This window comes from Falco punctatus (assembly GCF_963210335.1).
Source record: "Falco punctatus genome assembly, chromosome: 14".
Lineage (NCBI taxonomy): Eukaryota > Metazoa > Chordata > Aves > Falconiformes > Falconidae > Falco > Falco punctatus.
In genome coordinates this window covers 8,615,373-8,632,574 of record NC_137594.1, presented here as the reverse complement: position 1 = coordinate 8,632,574, position 17,202 = coordinate 8,615,373, and the positions used below count along the sequence as shown (strand labels likewise).

The 17,202-nt window shown below is 38.2% G+C and overlaps 1 long non-coding RNA gene across 1 annotated transcript in view; it reads left to right on the top strand.

Moving 5' to 3' along the window:
- Positions 1–5,823: 5,823 nt before the first annotated feature.
- Positions 5,824–17,202, top strand: part of LOC308072959 — a 50,720-nt gene continuing 39,341 nt past the window's right edge. The window contains exon 1 of the long non-coding RNA XR_013931859.1: positions 5,824–15,382. This is a non-coding gene — a long non-coding RNA (uncharacterized lncRNA). The remainder of the gene's footprint in view (positions 15,383–17,202) is intronic.

Below are 17,202 nucleotides of genomic sequence, written 5' to 3'. Positions count from 1 at the left end.
CCCACCCCCCTTGGACTCTAGGTACTGAACTGCCAGCAGAATTCCAAGCACACTCTGGTCTCTGTAATTCCCACCACTCCCACGATGCATAGCAGTTAATGATCCCTTGGCTAACTAGCAAGATAGCAAGACAGGTTTTGGGTTTTGTTTTTCTGTTGGTTTTTTTTTGCTGGTTTGCTTTTACATGTATCTCTTTCCTTCCGCTGTATTTTATATATGTACGTATGTAAGTTCATAGATTTGTGTAACCAAATTATTACAGCATTAGCAAGAGACAAAGACTCAGAACAGAGGACGTTTTCTTTAGTCACCCGCTACAGAAACACCTGACCAGAGCTTGCAGAATGTGCCAGGTCAACATTCCTGGTTTTGCTAGACTTACTTGCACAGCTCTGTAACTGTGTATCAGAAATGGTCAGCAGGCAGGTATTATTTTTTTTTATTTTTTTTTCCACTGAACAAATAAGCAATCCCCAAATAAGCCCCCTAAAAGCCAGGATGTAGTTTTGTGGCTTTTTGGTTTTGTTTTTTTTTTTTTCGCTGAGCAACCGCAACCAACAAATCTTAAAACTGCAAATCTTCTCTTCACCCCTCTGTAAATTCCAATATTTATATGCCACAGAGATCATGGTGGGCATGGTTAAAACCAATGAAGAGAGTAAATGTCATACTTAATTAATAATGGTGACAGGCACTTTCTGGCACTGAAAGGCAGACTGCATCCAAAACCTGCACATTTCCAGCCCTACTGAGCACTGACTCTGAAAGTCAAACGAGCAACTTCATCAGACTGTTGCTGTTATTAGGGATGCAGTAAAAGCAAGGAAAGGCAGGAGTCAAAGTGAGAATTTAAATATGTCTCTATGAAAGCTTCTTGCATCTACAGATGGAAAACTCCTAAAACACCGAGCATGGCAGTAGCTGGGATATACAGCAGCATTAAACATTACTTATTTATTTAGCTGTTGCAGTGATATGCTCAGTTGAGTTGGTTTATCTCTGCTTGAAGCTGGTCTAGATCAGCCAGTCTCAGTATGACTATTTTTCCCCCCGTTCATAGTCCCTGGAATACAGTGCTGGATTTGCAGAACACAGGGTTTGCTAACAACTTTCCCTCTTCACTTCAACATGCATGTCTTGCAAGACACTGAAAAATAACCAGGGCTCATCCCTCACATTTACATGTGTGAACAATGTTATCAATAAGAAGAAAAAAATGTTGAAGAATTTGAAGTACAACATCCAGGGAAGTTTGAAGGTTCAGATTTCTCCAAATATTTTTGAACATATACATACCTGTTTATCTTTAAACACTTAAGTAATCTCTTGGACTATGCAGTTTTCATTTCAAAGACTGGTTTCCTTCAGCTTAATTATGACAGCAAAAAGGAAAACAGTCTTGGAAAAAACATGATTCTATACATTCCTGCCATGTCTGCATTCTCTTAGAGCTTGAAAGTTCAAGGCATGTCCCTAAATAATCCAAACATAGCAGGCTTTCCCAGGCAGTGTTACAGTAAGGCTGCTACCCCACCACCACCGTCACCACCGAGTTTGCTGTCAGTCTCACATTTTGTAAGAAAAAAAACCATGTATGAAACGGTACCCAGTTCCCCGCAGGTCCTGACTTGCATTCATTGGTTGCTTACGGTTCTCTGATGATGAGAGACACTCGGGTCTAACTGATGCCCAGGCCCTTTTCCAGATCTGAAGTGTGATTTCTGCAGAACCACACTGAAATTCTGGGAATTCTGTAGGTATCGGCCACGGGCAGGCAATGCAGCAGCAACAAGAATCAGCACCTTTCAGGTTGCCCCTAAGTGGGATGAGGATGCTCTCACGCTGTTCTCACAACTGTGCTCGTGTTTTCTGTGATGTCCCCATCACTCCAGGTTGACTAGCGGACCTGAGTAGCTGCAGGCTGGTTGCAGCTTCCCCTTGACAATGTCCTTGTGTGTTCCCACCACCCAGTGGTGTGGAAGCAACCCTGGCAGGGCGCCATCCGTGCCAAACGGTGCAGGTATATATAATCCCCTACCACCTAATTGAGCAATTCACTAACAGCAGGGTACATTAGTACATCTTCACTCTTGTGAAACAAGGAACTACTCTCATCTCCATTTTACAAGCAGAAACCAAGGCAGAGGAAATACTAAAAAAATACAGCAAGGAAAAGCTGAACAGCAGCCTCATCAGTTGCAGATGACTTTCTCACGCTTTAGTATCTTGTCATAGGTTTCTAGCTAGACCGCAGTCTCAGCCAGAAGGGTAATCCCTGTGTTTCTAGCACATGAATAATGTACCTTTTAATAACATTATGAAAGTATTAGTGTGGCTTTAATCTTATTCCCATTTCAATCATAGCTATTATTTGGCATGGCAAAACACTCCTCAAAACACTGTCATAGAAGCTTAACTTTGCAGTACTGTTCAAGAAAAGCAATTAACTACTTATTATTTAATGGACAACTATCAGTGACCTGTGAGAATTACAACCCGGATCAGTAGCAGCAGTAAGCATAGTAAGTTTGTAACTTCCAGCCAGTGAAAAGGGAGATACTGCCATTTTCCATGATGAAGTATCTTCTACTTCATGACTGCAATCAGGTATATAAATACAGCATCACTGGGTTTTACAATGCAAATTAGTCATCTCTACATAGCGTGTTCAGTGTAGATGTCCTCAAATGCATAAAATGAAGCACAGTCAACAAAAAATACGCACAATTTATTACACAGAGCATGGAAGGAGTGTTTGCTCAGACAGACTCTGAGCACCATCTGGGAGACAAGTGTTTAGTTTTGCAACAGATTGCATAATTTTCATGTAAAATCTGGAGAAAAGCTCTAAATGCTTTAATAGATAGTTGATTTAACATGCGTTTAATCTTTGTTTTGTGTTGTCTTAAAGGCTATGCATATGTTTTGAATGACAGAAGTAGTCATTAACTTATTACAGTGCTCATCCCTTTGCACAATTTGCTTTCTTTTCTTTTCTTCTCATTATGTATGTCTGTGTGCATGCAATATTTCACCTTACAGAGTTCGTTTTCACAGCACATGGTAATTAATCTTAGTAAAACCCAAGCATCTACTGCATATGCATGCCATTTGATTGATTAGATTAAAAATTTAATGTTACAGTTCATATATTAGCAATATTTCAATATAACAAATACCAAGGGCTCTACTATCAATAATAAGAATACTTCAAGAACAACACAAATTAACACCTGAAGCATAAAGAATGACCTTGAGAGAATTATATGCTTTACCTAAAACACATTGCTTAAAATGTATTTAAACTGAGCACCATGTTTATGTGTTCAAAAAGCTGTAGAAAGCACTGCCCTTCAGAACAGGAAAATTTTGATTAAAAATTTCTCACTGAGCATTTTAGAAGTGGGATAATGTTTAGAAACACTGCATTCACTTTTAGTTTTTTTTTAGCAGTATCCAACTAAATATATCTGCTACATAATAGTAAAAAGCTACACACTACAACTTTGTCAAATTTCTCCTTGCAAAAGTTAATAAAAACATTGGAAGGCATAAACTGAGGATTCATTTTATTAGGACCAGGAACACAGAGAAAGAAATATAATAAAATGAGACAATACATATCATATAAAAAAGGCATGCTGCATTATGTGACATTGTTATGACAAAATGAAATACCATCCTTCATTTGGATATCTGTTCTTCTATATCCAAAAGCAAAATTACATCAAAATACTTCTGCACTGATTGACTTGTAATGCAATACACTGCAGCATCTTTGAACCCTAAGCAATGATAATGCTTTCAAACCTGCTATAAACTGGGTCAACTGTAGGAAGAAATTGTAAAAAATGATGCAGTAATTCAATTTAGCACTGTGTGAAAACTGCACAATAGCAGGATTAAAGGATCTGAAAATGAAGACAAGTGTTTCATTATTAACTCCTTAAATGTTGTTCCTTCTGCTTTTTCTGGAATGTCATTTATTTCTAGCTTAGAATTGTAATTTCTGTGTCATGATACAGTGGATACATTCTATATTGCCTCTCCATATGAGCACATTGAAGTTTTCCTGAAGGCTTAATAAAGTTTATGAAATAAGTCAGCATTCACTATTAATTTCACCCACATAGCTAACGAAATAAATTACAAAGAAAAAGCACTATACAATCATATAAAAGCTGTGGTGTGTATAAAACCTAGACAACTTTTTTAAAAAAAAAAAACAAACAAAAAAGCAGCTGCTTAAGTGGCCAAAGCAGCATTAAAAAAAAAAAAAAAAAGTACTGGTAAAGCTGCAAATGAAAAGTGCTTGTACGCAAGATATACCCCTATTTGTTCCCTGTACAATGCAATCATTTAAACAGCTGGCCTCTTTTGTAACATGGTAATTTTATAGACATCATTTCTTTATGTGCCTAAAGAGGCCTTTTTTTTTCTTTTTTTCTCCTTTGCCTATTGTGTGTTGTATGTGCATGTGAGTATGTTTTGGATCAGCATGTGTAACTACCATGGCCATTCCTCCTGCAGGAAGTCCAGTCTCTGTCCCAGTGTATTACAATAACACTCCATGCTGATGATCATCGGAATCCTGTGTTCAATTCAGAAGCAAAGTCAAAATGAGTGACAATCGAAGAGAAACCAGCCTGGAATGATTTGAAGAGCTGGGTAAGCCTAAAGATGAAAAAAAAAAAAAAAAGGGGGGGGGGGGAGGGGGGAATCCTGCTGCAGAGGAGCAATTGTACTTTTGTGTATGAATCTATAAAAAAAATCTCCTCTGAATTCTTTACTTTGAGAGCTTAGATAGCTTCAATTAAATTCAGTCTGGACATCTAAAAATAAAGTTGATAACAGACAGAAGTGTAGGCTTACTTCTGCCATGGAAAACTGTCTTTCTTCCAAACTGTATGGTAGCACTCATTTCTGAACTTAATCTTATTCTTAATTGGCAGAGGACTGATGTAAAATTCTATTTGGCTCTTTTTTGTGTGTGCCTAAATTGCAGGAAAGTGTGATTCAAAATCTGTCTTATGATTCTGGCTACCAGTCATGCAAACAAAGGGCCCTGCTAGCGCTCCTGCTCACCCGCCTGAGGCTTGCTGACAGCGATGTGCCCTGGGTCCGACTGCATCACCGTCAGAATGCAGCCAGTGCTGGTTAACTTTGTTCTGGAAAGCAGCCTTAGGTCCCCCAATTTAAGTGTACACATTGCACTTCCCACAACTGGAACTGCAGTTGCTTGGCCATCACAACCAATAAATTAAAAATTGACACGGGGGAAAAACTGTAACAATCCAAAATAAAAGAGCAACTGGAGAGATCCGCGCTGATATTACTAACCGAGAAGTCTCAGGCCTAAATCTAGTGACTCAACTGTAAATTACCACATGTGTTTTAAAGAATCTGCAGTTTGTTTTCCTCTGCTTCCCTGTCTCAAAAAGTAGTAATATGATATGAATTACTACTCCCTTTTGAACTCATGGTTACATGATCCCAGAACACAGAAGATACACGATACCTCATATATTTATGTATCATTTTACTGCGCAGATCTGGTGGTACACAGGATACAGCCTGCATCATCTACTTGTGTTGCCATACCATAATTCATAGTAAAATTACTGGTCAGTGAGCTCAACTGTATTATAAGTGTTGGGACTGCCATCAAGTCAGCATGAGATGAAAAAAAGAGTAGCTGAGCATATAGAAAAGTATTCATACAAACAGACCACTCAATGGCACAAGTGAGTATCATACACTAAAAATATTTATAATAAATATTGTGACAGAATCGTTTTGAAAATAGAAAAGGGATACAAATGATCATTAAGCAATTAATGTTTTCTCCCTCTCTGGTCCAAAATGTAAGTTCTCCTTCAGAAGCGATTATACATTATGATTGTAGATTTACTTTTCTCTCTAGGAACAAGAAAGGATGTGCAACTTACCAGTTTAACACGTGTTCAATGATGTAACAGAAAACTGACTGAAGGAGTAAGGTAAGCTTTAAAATCAGAGTGGGAACAATTTTTTTTTCCCTATAAGCACAATTAATAATGTAGAGTATATTTGTGAGATAAATTTATAAACCCCTCACACTGTTTTCTCAGTTTTTTCAGTTTTCTCAGCTGATCATTCAACCTTTATGTTTGCCTATAGTCAATCTCATGTTTAAGTTACTGGAATTCACAGCTAGAGGTTTCATACTCTGGAAGAGTCCCCTATTTATGGAGGGCAAAAACCAATGCTCCTGTTGCTCAGATTTTTCAAAAGTTTTTTTTGTGTGTGTTTTTTCTTGATGCACAGCTGCAGTTCCGGAACTCCCATAATTTCATAGTGTCTTTATGGTAACTATCAAGGCATCCTGAAACTCAGTTGCATGCTAATAGAATTTAACTGAATTTGTACTTGCCAAAATCAGTATGCACAGTTAACTTCTTCATGAAGCTGAGATTAGCTAAAGCTTGAAATACAATGTCTACCAGAGCATCAGATTTCTATCATGACCATGCAACAGGAAAAACTTCCAGATTTAAGTTTCATGGTGTAAAAAGGATGTTTGTGTTAAGTTAGGTGCTGTTGCAGAGAGCAGTTCTGCATTGATTGGACCTTGAGTGCACTTAGGTACATGGGGATTAATTTGGAAAGGTAATCCATGGCCTGATCAGCAAAAGATTAAAATATTTGGAATAAAATTCTACTTGGGCACAGCAAAATGAGGAATGGAAATTGCAGCAATATACTCCCACTTTTTATAGTTTATTCATTTATCCATTTACTCATCTTGACCACTGTGCTTATGAAAGCAAAATGTAGTTTGCTTTTATGCATACCTTGCTGTATCTAAATGCTTATTTCTCAGTGGTTATAATATGTATTTAGGGATATGATCCAATAGCTACTGAAATCAAAAGCTAAGTCTGCATTGCTCTCCAGCTTATTTGAAATAGGTCCAGATCAGGAAAATAAGTGATACGTTCAGCGTTTCTGAGCGAAGTAACATGCGTCAATTAACTGTGCCACAGTTAGTTCCTGGCAGTGTCTTTGCAAAGTGATTGCCAGTCGCTTTTCATATGAATGAAATTAAGACCTTCAGGGTGGAAAAGCATGTACAATCCTTAGCTGTTTTATATGAAAAAACTTCTTTGTCATACGAGGCACAATAGCAAAGAAACAGGGTGTTAGAAGTGAGATTTCTGTGCTAGAGCTCTAAGTATGTGTATATGGTACACTGAAGCATAGCCAGCAGCAGAACACACCGTTATTTGGATGAATCCCTTGGCAAAGCAATAACCTATGGAGAAAGGACAAGCAAGTTTGCTTTCTTGGGGTGAAGCTGGGGTGGACATAATCACAATGTAGGTGAGGGATGATAGTACAGCCTTTAATGTGCAGAGGATTAAAGCATGAGGTGGGTAAGCATAAACGTGAATTTCTAAATTTGTTTGGTAAGCCAGATGTGCATTTAGAGGAAGCAGAAATTTGAGTCAATAAACCCTAAATGGAAGGCAGACCTGTCTGCCATGATAAGGTAGCCGTTAGGCCCATGAGTGTCACTACAGTAATTAGAATATACTGAGAAATCTGACTGGCTTTTTCGCATGATGGGAGCACTGCCAACTGCTTTTGGTATTGGCTGATAGCAACAGGAACAAGCTGACAACACCTGTTCTAAATTCTTTACCAGCAAGAGAAGACGCTTTTCAGTGGGTTTGTCCTTTAGCATCTCCCCTTTCTTTTCCAGTGTCTTAAGCACATTGTAAGCAAATAAACAGCAATGGTATTTTTAAGGCTTAGTTGTGCTAGACATTGTTCAAGCTCACCTAAGAAGAGGTGCCATATATAAATTGCATTCTTCACGTGTGAGCTTCCCCTCGACATTGCATTTGCCATCAAGTTTTGGATTCACTTGGTGAGTTTTCAAAGCAATGCTAGTCTATTCTGATGTTTTTCATAAGCGCTGGCAAAGGGGTTTACTATCCTGTCTCTTTCCTCTGGAGTTTCAGCTTGCTTGAAACATAAAAAAAAGATTATTTGGAGTAGATCAATATTCCCCTAAGATGTAAATGCCTCAGCTTTTATAAGTGAAGCAAGATTTGGCCCGGCCAGTACTCTAATGTTAGATCTCAAAGGATATCTCAGGGGCTGCAGAAATTGTAATGAGGAATCAATAACCAGAACAAATCTCTCACGAGCTGGATGAAGCCTCTCAGAGTGTGTGTCTTTGTATGACTGGACATAGTTTTCTGCAGATGCGATGCAAAACGGAGGAACTCAAGAAAGTCATGTGGCAGTTTCAGTGCTGGGCAGGACTAGAAGTTTTATCCCAGAGGTGAGACTGTGCTGTCAGTAGTAATATTCTTCCTGCATAAATTGCCATTGAAGGAAATGCTCTCCTTTTCTCACCCTTCATAGCTGGTACACATTGTTCCCTTTTATTGTTTAAGCAGAGGCTGCATGTCACCATAGGTACACCTGAATTACAGTTTTGATTAAAGTGAGTAATGTTTATACAGTGTTTGGGGGTTAAATGAGCATTTTCAAGTCCTACAAATGTATGCAGAGCATTTTGCTCTCTCCCACACTGTTCTTGGATGTGAACAAGATGAGCTTTCTTGTGTGCACTTGATAGCTTTATTAAAAAAATGAGTCAGGATTATGCTGCTGGACCACCATATAGTCAGCTGTCTTGTCTCTCAGGGCATGAGGAACTATGTGTGTATATATATATATATATATAAAGGGGGTATTTTTTGTACCACCCTAAATTGAACGGTTCTCGGGTGTTTTGCCAGGTTGGAGATCCAGGGCAAGTTGAATCTGCAGCTGAATGCTGAGTGTGTATATTTATAAGGCAAGCAGGAATCCAGTTGTATTTATTAATAATTGGAGATACACAGAAAGTCTGCAAATGGCTTGATATTCATAAAACCTTAAGTTCAGATGCCGCATACTGGGTTGTTACAATTCCATTACTGTAAGGGCCTTCTGCTTTTTTCTCTAAGCTATTGTTCTTCTGTGTTAATTAAAACACAGACAATTAAGTATATAAAAGTACACTCGAGCTTCTGTGCACATCCAGCTGAAAACAGAGCCAAATGACCAGAAACAGGCTAATGGAGTTACAAACTTTGCTTCCCAATAATGAATTTCATACTCAGTCATTCTACTCCAGTTACAAAGTGACATTTAAATTATGCTGCTGTTTCTCCTACAGGCTTCTGACAGGGTGTTTTCAGTAAGAAAATTAAATGGGTTACAAGGCACTTAAATGCAAAACTTAAAAGCGGTATCTTAATGTGTTTGATTCCTAAATGAAATGTTAGCTCTGTGTGTGCATATGATTTTACCATGAATGTGACATGTAAAACTGACAGTACATCTCATCAAATCTTCAGTGCGCTAACTTGCATCCTTTAAATGCTGGCCTTGTGACATTCCTGTTGAACCCACACAACAGAATTAGTCATGTGGAGAGGGCAACCGCTGGCAAAAGAAACAAAAAAGACAAGGCATGAGCAGCTAACTTAGCATTGTCACAGGTAAAAGACAGCAATGAATCACAGGCAACTGCAAAACCATCAGAAGAGCCAGTAATGAAGGCGATTCAACTGTAATGTCAGGCTCTCTCGAGGAGACAGCATGCACATGGATAGAGAAGTGGAGAAGAAAACAGGTGAAGGCTAATTTTTGATGTTGAAAAGAAAGCTTTATCTTCCTTGTGTGAGGCCCCAGTTTAGAAAAGGTATTTATCTATGAGGTTAACTTCGTCAGCTCCACTAACTGCACTCCAGTGAGAGATAAGAAGATAATTAAAATTACCACCATGCTTAATCAACTTGCCAGCATAGGGATACTCTCTTGAATTGGGGCACAATTAAATTAAGCTTAACTTCTTCCAAATATATGCAAGAAGTAGACATCTGGCAAAGTCTAGCTGAAAACGCACAGAGCTGCATTAAGACAATCTCCAAGGACAAAGGAAATGGAAAGTGAAAGGGTATTACAGAGCAAGACTTCTGCCAAGTCTTTTAATTTTTGTTTTGCAATGCAGACTACCAGTCACAAAAATACTGGTGATTTCACTACTTTATGGCTAAATCACTGGTGATTTCACTCATTTACCCATATATACGAAAATGTATGCATGTACACTAATGTACATGATTTTATAATGTTTCAGTAAGCATCTCTAATTGTTGTGTTTTACTATAGTTTATAACTGTAATTAAAAGGTCTAAAAAGGATATAAAAGAAAGTAGACTATTTGAGCTACGACAAGATCAAGGCCCTCCTGGCCTTGAAATCTATAGCTCCATGAAAGGGAGTCTCTGAATATTTGCTGATTCTAAGAGTATTAATAACCAGCAGTTACAGTTCTGTCTGTCTACAAGGGGCACCGAAGAACTAATTTTAATAACATGCCCAGAAGGTAATAGCAGAATCTCTATTAATCCTACTGAATCAGAGTTGAGAAGACCTCTTAAACCACAGCTGGAACTAGTCTCAGCCAGATTATATGGTGCAAATTCCTGATTCCTACTCTCTGGGCATGAGCTATAAACTCACTGAAGACAGAAGGGCTGCCCTTCAGATCAGGGCTCATAAAAATAGTGTGAATGGCAGTTGTGATCTCACACTCTGGAAAGTCAGAATGCTTTAAAAATAATCTAAAATCATGGAAGAAAATAATTGTATTTTCTTATTTTTCTCTACAGTAGAAACCTTGAAGGACCTTTTCAAATGGGAAGCCTGCATTTCAGAAGTGTTTTAAAGAGTACAGTCACTCACCAAGAGCAGAAACCTAGGACCCATCAAGCATTTTTTAAGGATAAATATAATTTAAAATATCTCACAAAGGCATCAACCAATTCCTTTTACTTAACTATGTGAAGAAAGGTAATAATTCTCTTTTTCTTCCCCCTAAACTGTAAAAGTAGAGTTCATTAGGTATGTTTTTTTGCTTTTCTGTGCTTCTTTATGTAATTTGCTGTTTCATACATGGGGGGAAAGTTATAAAAGTACTGATGGTTTGAAGGAATGACTTGTTAATTTATTCCTTAGTCAGGTATCATCTGAATGCTTTGGAACTGCACTAAGTCTCCTGAATTCCCAGTCTCCCTATATGGCTTGTTCTAGCCTGGCCACATGCCTGAGCAGTAGAATGTAATTTAGAGAGCTCTACTTTCAGGAAATTATCCTCCTTTTGCAACAGGTCCCTCCTCTTCCTGGGATCTGATTGTTAATCTTGCCTTTGTTTTCCATTTCACATATAAAATATAAGATTTTACAAAATAGTTTGGTGTATCAGTTGTTAGTTTTCAGCCCAAATGCATGGTATCTTCAAATATGGCAGCGGTCAGTCCTTTCTCAAGTCATTAATTTAATACTTGGTTCTAAAGGCAAATTAAAAAGGGGGTTTATACCTGAATTCTTGTCTGCAGTCCTGAATGAAATGTGTCAAAATCCACTTGACTTCACTAGACAATCAGGCCGTGCTTAATCCAGTATTTTATACTATAGCTTTTTTTTTTTTTCTACCTTTATAACATTTCCATGATAGCCAAGCACCAGTTCAGCGGGTGATGAACCTTACTCTGCTCTTTATCGGTCTCCCTGGCTGTTGGGCTGTACAGAGGCTGACAAGAGGCAGGACAGCTCGTGCCAGAGCCTGGTTCAGGTAACTGCCACAGTTTCCATATCTCAGGCCTCCCACATGACCTCTGAGGGTGCCTACCTAGAGCCGAATGCTTGGAATGCAGACAGTTCCTACCAGTTAGGATAAAAAATCTGGAACCAATGAGGAGTAAAAAACTTAGGCTCTTGACATACATGCATGATTAAGTTTGTATATGAATGCAAACCCAGAAATATTTCACACACAGGGTCTCTACAGACCTGACATTGTCCCTGGAGGTATTCAAAAGATGTGTAGACACTGTGCCTAGGGACATGGTTTAGCAGTTGTTAGATCTTTGGAATCAATGATCTTAAACGGCTTTTCCAATCTAAATGGTTCTATGATTCTATGACATGAGACACTTAGAAAGTATGAGTTGATTTGAATGTAATCGTATGTTGGGAAAGAAACAGTATTATTGAAAACCTTCAGTTGAGTCTGGCAGTTAATCTAAACAGAAGAAAATACCAGCATCCAAAAATCTTAGACCATAAAAAAGCCACTGATCATCCTGGCAAGTTGGTCAAGTATGACTGGGAAATAAACCACTGAAACACTCTCCATGTTTCTGTAAGGGGAGACAGAGCAATTCAGCACCTGAAGCTCCTATTCAGGCAGAATTTGCTACTAATACCAGTTCTTACACCAGATCTCATCAGGCTTGACTTGAAGGAAGTTGTAGGCTTGAAGCCACAAAGTTCAGTATTAGAAAGGTAGTTTCTGTGGAGGGGGGGAAAGCAAAAATCAAAATGTCATCTGAAATTTTACTCTTTCAGCCATGAACACATTCGAACACATTCTTTTGAAAAGTTAAACAAGTGATTAGGAAGTTATCATCAAACATGTCTATGCTGGACTACCTCCCGACAGAAAAAACGGTGCTTTCATTAACAGTAAACCCAGAAAACCACTCATTTTTATTTTCTTCCAACAAAGAACCGTGCTTGTGAGGTAAAGAACATTCTAATATCCCCATCATCTGTTCCCATTTCCTTTCAAACTGAAAAGAGTATCTCTTCATTTCTCTGTTGTGTGCAGCTACTCTTTTACAACAGTGGGTTGTGAAACCAGAGCTTCCACTGACACAGGATCAGAGACAGGCTTAAGATTTTAGAGGTGGTTCTGAAGTCCTGAGAAATCCTTCACAAGCTGTATGCTTTTAGCCGTGCTGAATTGCTACTGTCTCCAGATCTAATCTTTCCAGCAGCTGATTTTCCCTTTATCCTGTGTGACCAGACTTCTCCCACAGGAGAAATTATGGTTCCAACTTTCCTAAAATTCCATCATTCTTATTACCCACAGTGGCACAAAAATGGGTCACCCTTTGAATCCTGTTTACACACTAACTTCACAAACTTATTCATTGCTTTTATCATGCAGATGGTTGTATGTAAGAAAACATATTTGTTAGATGTAAATTTTAGCTGCTTGGGGTCCCTGTCTCTATGAAGTATCTAGCCTAATGTCACCACAGGACAACATTTATGTTTTCATTTAAAAATAAAGTAGGCAGATGGGACTTCTCTCATCCATAGAGTAGTAAATTAAAAACAAAAGTAATGATTTTTTTTAAATGTTGTACTCTGCTGGGATGAGAATTTGGCATTATGACATCTGGTCTAATTTGAGTATTCCAGTAGCTGCTGTACAGCATTTACTAAAACACGGAAATGAAGCCTGCTAATATTATTTTTGCATAATCCCTGTGAACATGCACACCAAAAGTCTGTGCTTACCCATCTCTCAGCAAAATAAAAAAAAAAACCAAAACAGTAGAGACAGTTAATTTCATGGCATATGTCAAGTATTAATCACTGGAGTTGAAATGTTATCATAAAAAGTCCACTTTAGATTATCTGTCCCTGAAAATAATGGAAAAGAGAAGCGGAAAAGAGAGAGCAGTCTCCCAATTTTATCTCAGAAAATTTATTCCCAAATAAACTTTTTCTCAGTAACATCTAGGACTCAAATTTTCTCTGAATCTTCCAACCATTTAGGCAACTTATTAAGATTCCACTGAATATTCAAAATGTTTCTTCAATTAGGTAGAGACCTTATGATGCCAAGAAACTATCAATATTAACTTAATTTTTGTCTTTTGAATATGAGCTATTAAAACTTGTCATCTTTAACAAGACACAAAGCATGACTAGTAAATGATTAAACAATTTTCAAGAGTTCAACATAACATACCACAGATATACCACCAAATTGAAATGCCTCTTCTACCTCAATACAAAATCCAAGTAAACACACTAAATAAATGGGCAGGCTGCAGTTCCCAGGAAATAATGCCTTCTGCTCTACTATGGAATAAAAAAGTTCTCATTCGTAAGTCATTGACTCTAATTTGGCCAAAAAATTGTCTGCTGAAAACTGCTGCAGATGCTAGCTGGGCTCAGACCAAGTATTACCAAGAAAAGCCATCTAGCAGATACATTACTGGATAAACATTGAAGAACTGAGCTCCATCCCTTGCTTGACTGCTGGTTGAACTGCTGGTAGGTCACAGCTCTGCTATTTCCATAAAATGCCTAGGATTCTCCACTTGTAATGAAGGAATACGGTTGTTAGTAATACTTCTGAATCATATTTACATGGTGCTTTTAAAAAAACCTAAAGGTAGTGTGATTTTTTGGGGCATGGGGGGTGGTTTTTTCGGCAAGTAACTAGTTCAACTGACAGTGAGAGAATGCATTTGTCTCTCACCCTTCGGGTTTCAGTTTGGAACCGAGAGTCACAAGCGCTGAGGTCAGTAGGAATGCCATGACCTTCCAGACATGATGGATGACTTCCAGCTCCATACGCCCCACTGCCTTTGCATGAGCACTACAGATACTTACAAAGGAGACATTCTCTTAAACTTTTCAGGAAAACACTTTTGGCAAATCCAGCCAAAATACAAGCTCTTTTTATATACTTACTTTACATTTTTAGGGAAAAATAACACTGTATCAACCTGAGAAGTGCTTTTTTTTCAGTAACGTTGTCCTGGGGCTCCGTAAGCATTTACCTTCTGCCTCTAGCTATGGAGAATGAACAGTTAATAATACTAACTGATACAATAAAACAGCAAGCCTTGTGTTTATTCAAAGGTTATGCAATTACTTCAGTTGGTATTTCTGTTCTGTGACAATAACGATACAATATTTTACACAAATATAATTATGAATATTGTGAGTGCTGATTATTTAAGGAATTGTACCGAGAGAAGGAAAAAGTCTTATTTGGTCTTTAGTGTCATACAAAATTGCTGTGCAAGAGGAAATACGAATAAATATACTACATCGTCTTACGTGGGTAATCCCACATGCCTAGTAACCCTGGAACTGGGGTTCTGTGCAGGTACAGGGCAACAGCAAAATTTATGCAGTTTTAGAATTTAGACCCTAATATGGAAAAGGAGCTTTCTTCCTGAATCAGCCAGCATGCCTGTACTTTCACTGGTGGTAGCTAGTATATAATGCTCAAAGGACTTTGAGCCACCTTCTTTCCAGGTACCTAACCATATTCCATATTAGTATTGGTTGAAACAAAACTTTTTCCATGAAGAATTCTGCACAAAGAAATCTTAAGATTTTTTTTGCTTTTGCTTTTTGCTTTTCAGTCTAGCTCTTACGGTGGGAATAAAGAACTGGAGTCCAAAACCAAGCATGGACAGAGGGCCATTTAAAGTACCCATTTGGAAATTTGAAGGATCAGGTATGTCTTAAATAACACCTCCTTCTGTGCAGTTAAGGTAGGGGGAAAAGGAAGGGAAGGGAAACCTTCATTGAGGGTTTCTTTTGAAAAAATAAGGAAAATTTCCTTCTTTTAGACAGATGGCAAAAAGTATATGTTTCCTCTTTTACCCTTATTTATCTCAGTAGATAAACTACTCACTGAAGAGGCAGGGTACTTGAGTTCACAGTTTCTTCCATCCAGGGAATTGAAATTTAAATTTAAATCCTTATCTGTCTTTCTGGAGAGTGCTTCATCACCACTGTATGTTGCAGCATGTATGTATCTGTAAGTAAGAGAAAGAGCATTCTTCTCAGTATTTTTAGGGAAGCAATTTATTTTGCATGACACACTAATTAGGGAGCAGATGCACTTCTTTAAAGTCTGATCTCATGGTTAGGACACTCTCCTGTGATGAGGAAAAATGTTGGTTCAGATTCCCTAAAACATGAGAAGTAATTCAAAACAGATCTGCACTCTGCTGCGTTCTGAAAATGGATATCAACAGTTACCACTGATTATCACTATTGTATTCTTCTAGTACCACATTCTAAAGTTCTTACAAAATTTTAAAGTTCTCAGGAAATTAGACCCAAGAATTTTGTGCTGGAACAGTTTTGTTCTTTAGCAGTAATGGAGAAAACAGAATCTGGTCTTTGCAACATGTGGATTCCCATGCGGGCTCCAGAAATATATTTCATTGTCTTTAGGGCAAGAACTAATTCAGAGAAAGGCTCTTTTATTTGCCACCTATGAATCTTAACCTTGACCTAGAAAGTCTATCCTCACTGTTGCATGAGGGGCAATTAAACTTCTGTGAAGCAAAACCTCCCTACCATAGCAAAGTATGTCAAGCGTATCAGAGCTCAAACCTCCAACCTCATTTTATTCCCTTTAAATGCACCAAGCTGCCTCACATTAATTTGAATAAACTGAGAACAACGGCATTTAATAGGTTTGAGAAACCTGAAAGTTCCTTCAATCTGTTTTGGGTTGTTAAGAGTTGCTGAGGGGAGAGCAGGTTTCTAAAATAAGTAAGACATAGATTTCCAAAACGAGACACGGAGCTCAGACATTTAACTGAACAACATCAGTCTGAGAAGTTACTGTGCACCAACTGCATCTCGTAGCTGTTGGTAACAGCTCGTGTGCTCACTAACAGCCTGCCCTGCTTGTGAGCTGAAACAACTTGGGGAAAAGCTCAGAGTACCAGACTGTTGCATTTCACTTGGGGATGGAGGCAGGCTAGAGCGCACACTAACTGTTCTATCATGGCAGCTCAGCTGACTGGAAGTAATTAAGCTTCTATTAGCAAGTGGTTATAACACTGGTCATTGCTGTCCCTTCACAGACTCAAAGAAGGTGGGAAGAACACCCAACCAGAGCACATACCATTGAACGAATCATAGTCAGACAGCTCACTGATTTCTTATATAATGCAAAGATGCTTTTAAAATTCAAGGGGATCCATGGATCCTCAGATTCAGGCTGTGCATGAAGGAACACAACAAAAAATCTCTGATACTCTGTTTTTTGTCAGTATTGTCTGACCCCAATAAAGGTCTGCATGTCTCCAACAAATGCAGTAATCATTGTTTTGCTGAGATCTATGCTTAAATATGCCTTCTTTTCTTATATACCCGAATGAAGCGCATCCAGAAGCCCCTTTTATCTTACATCCTTGAAAATGAGAAAGTTTACAACAGGAAAGAGGATCCTTGATTCTGAAAATGACATGTAACTCAGCTTACAGTTTTTCTAGTAAAATCAATGCTTCTAGAATGCTGGATCCCAGGGTTTTA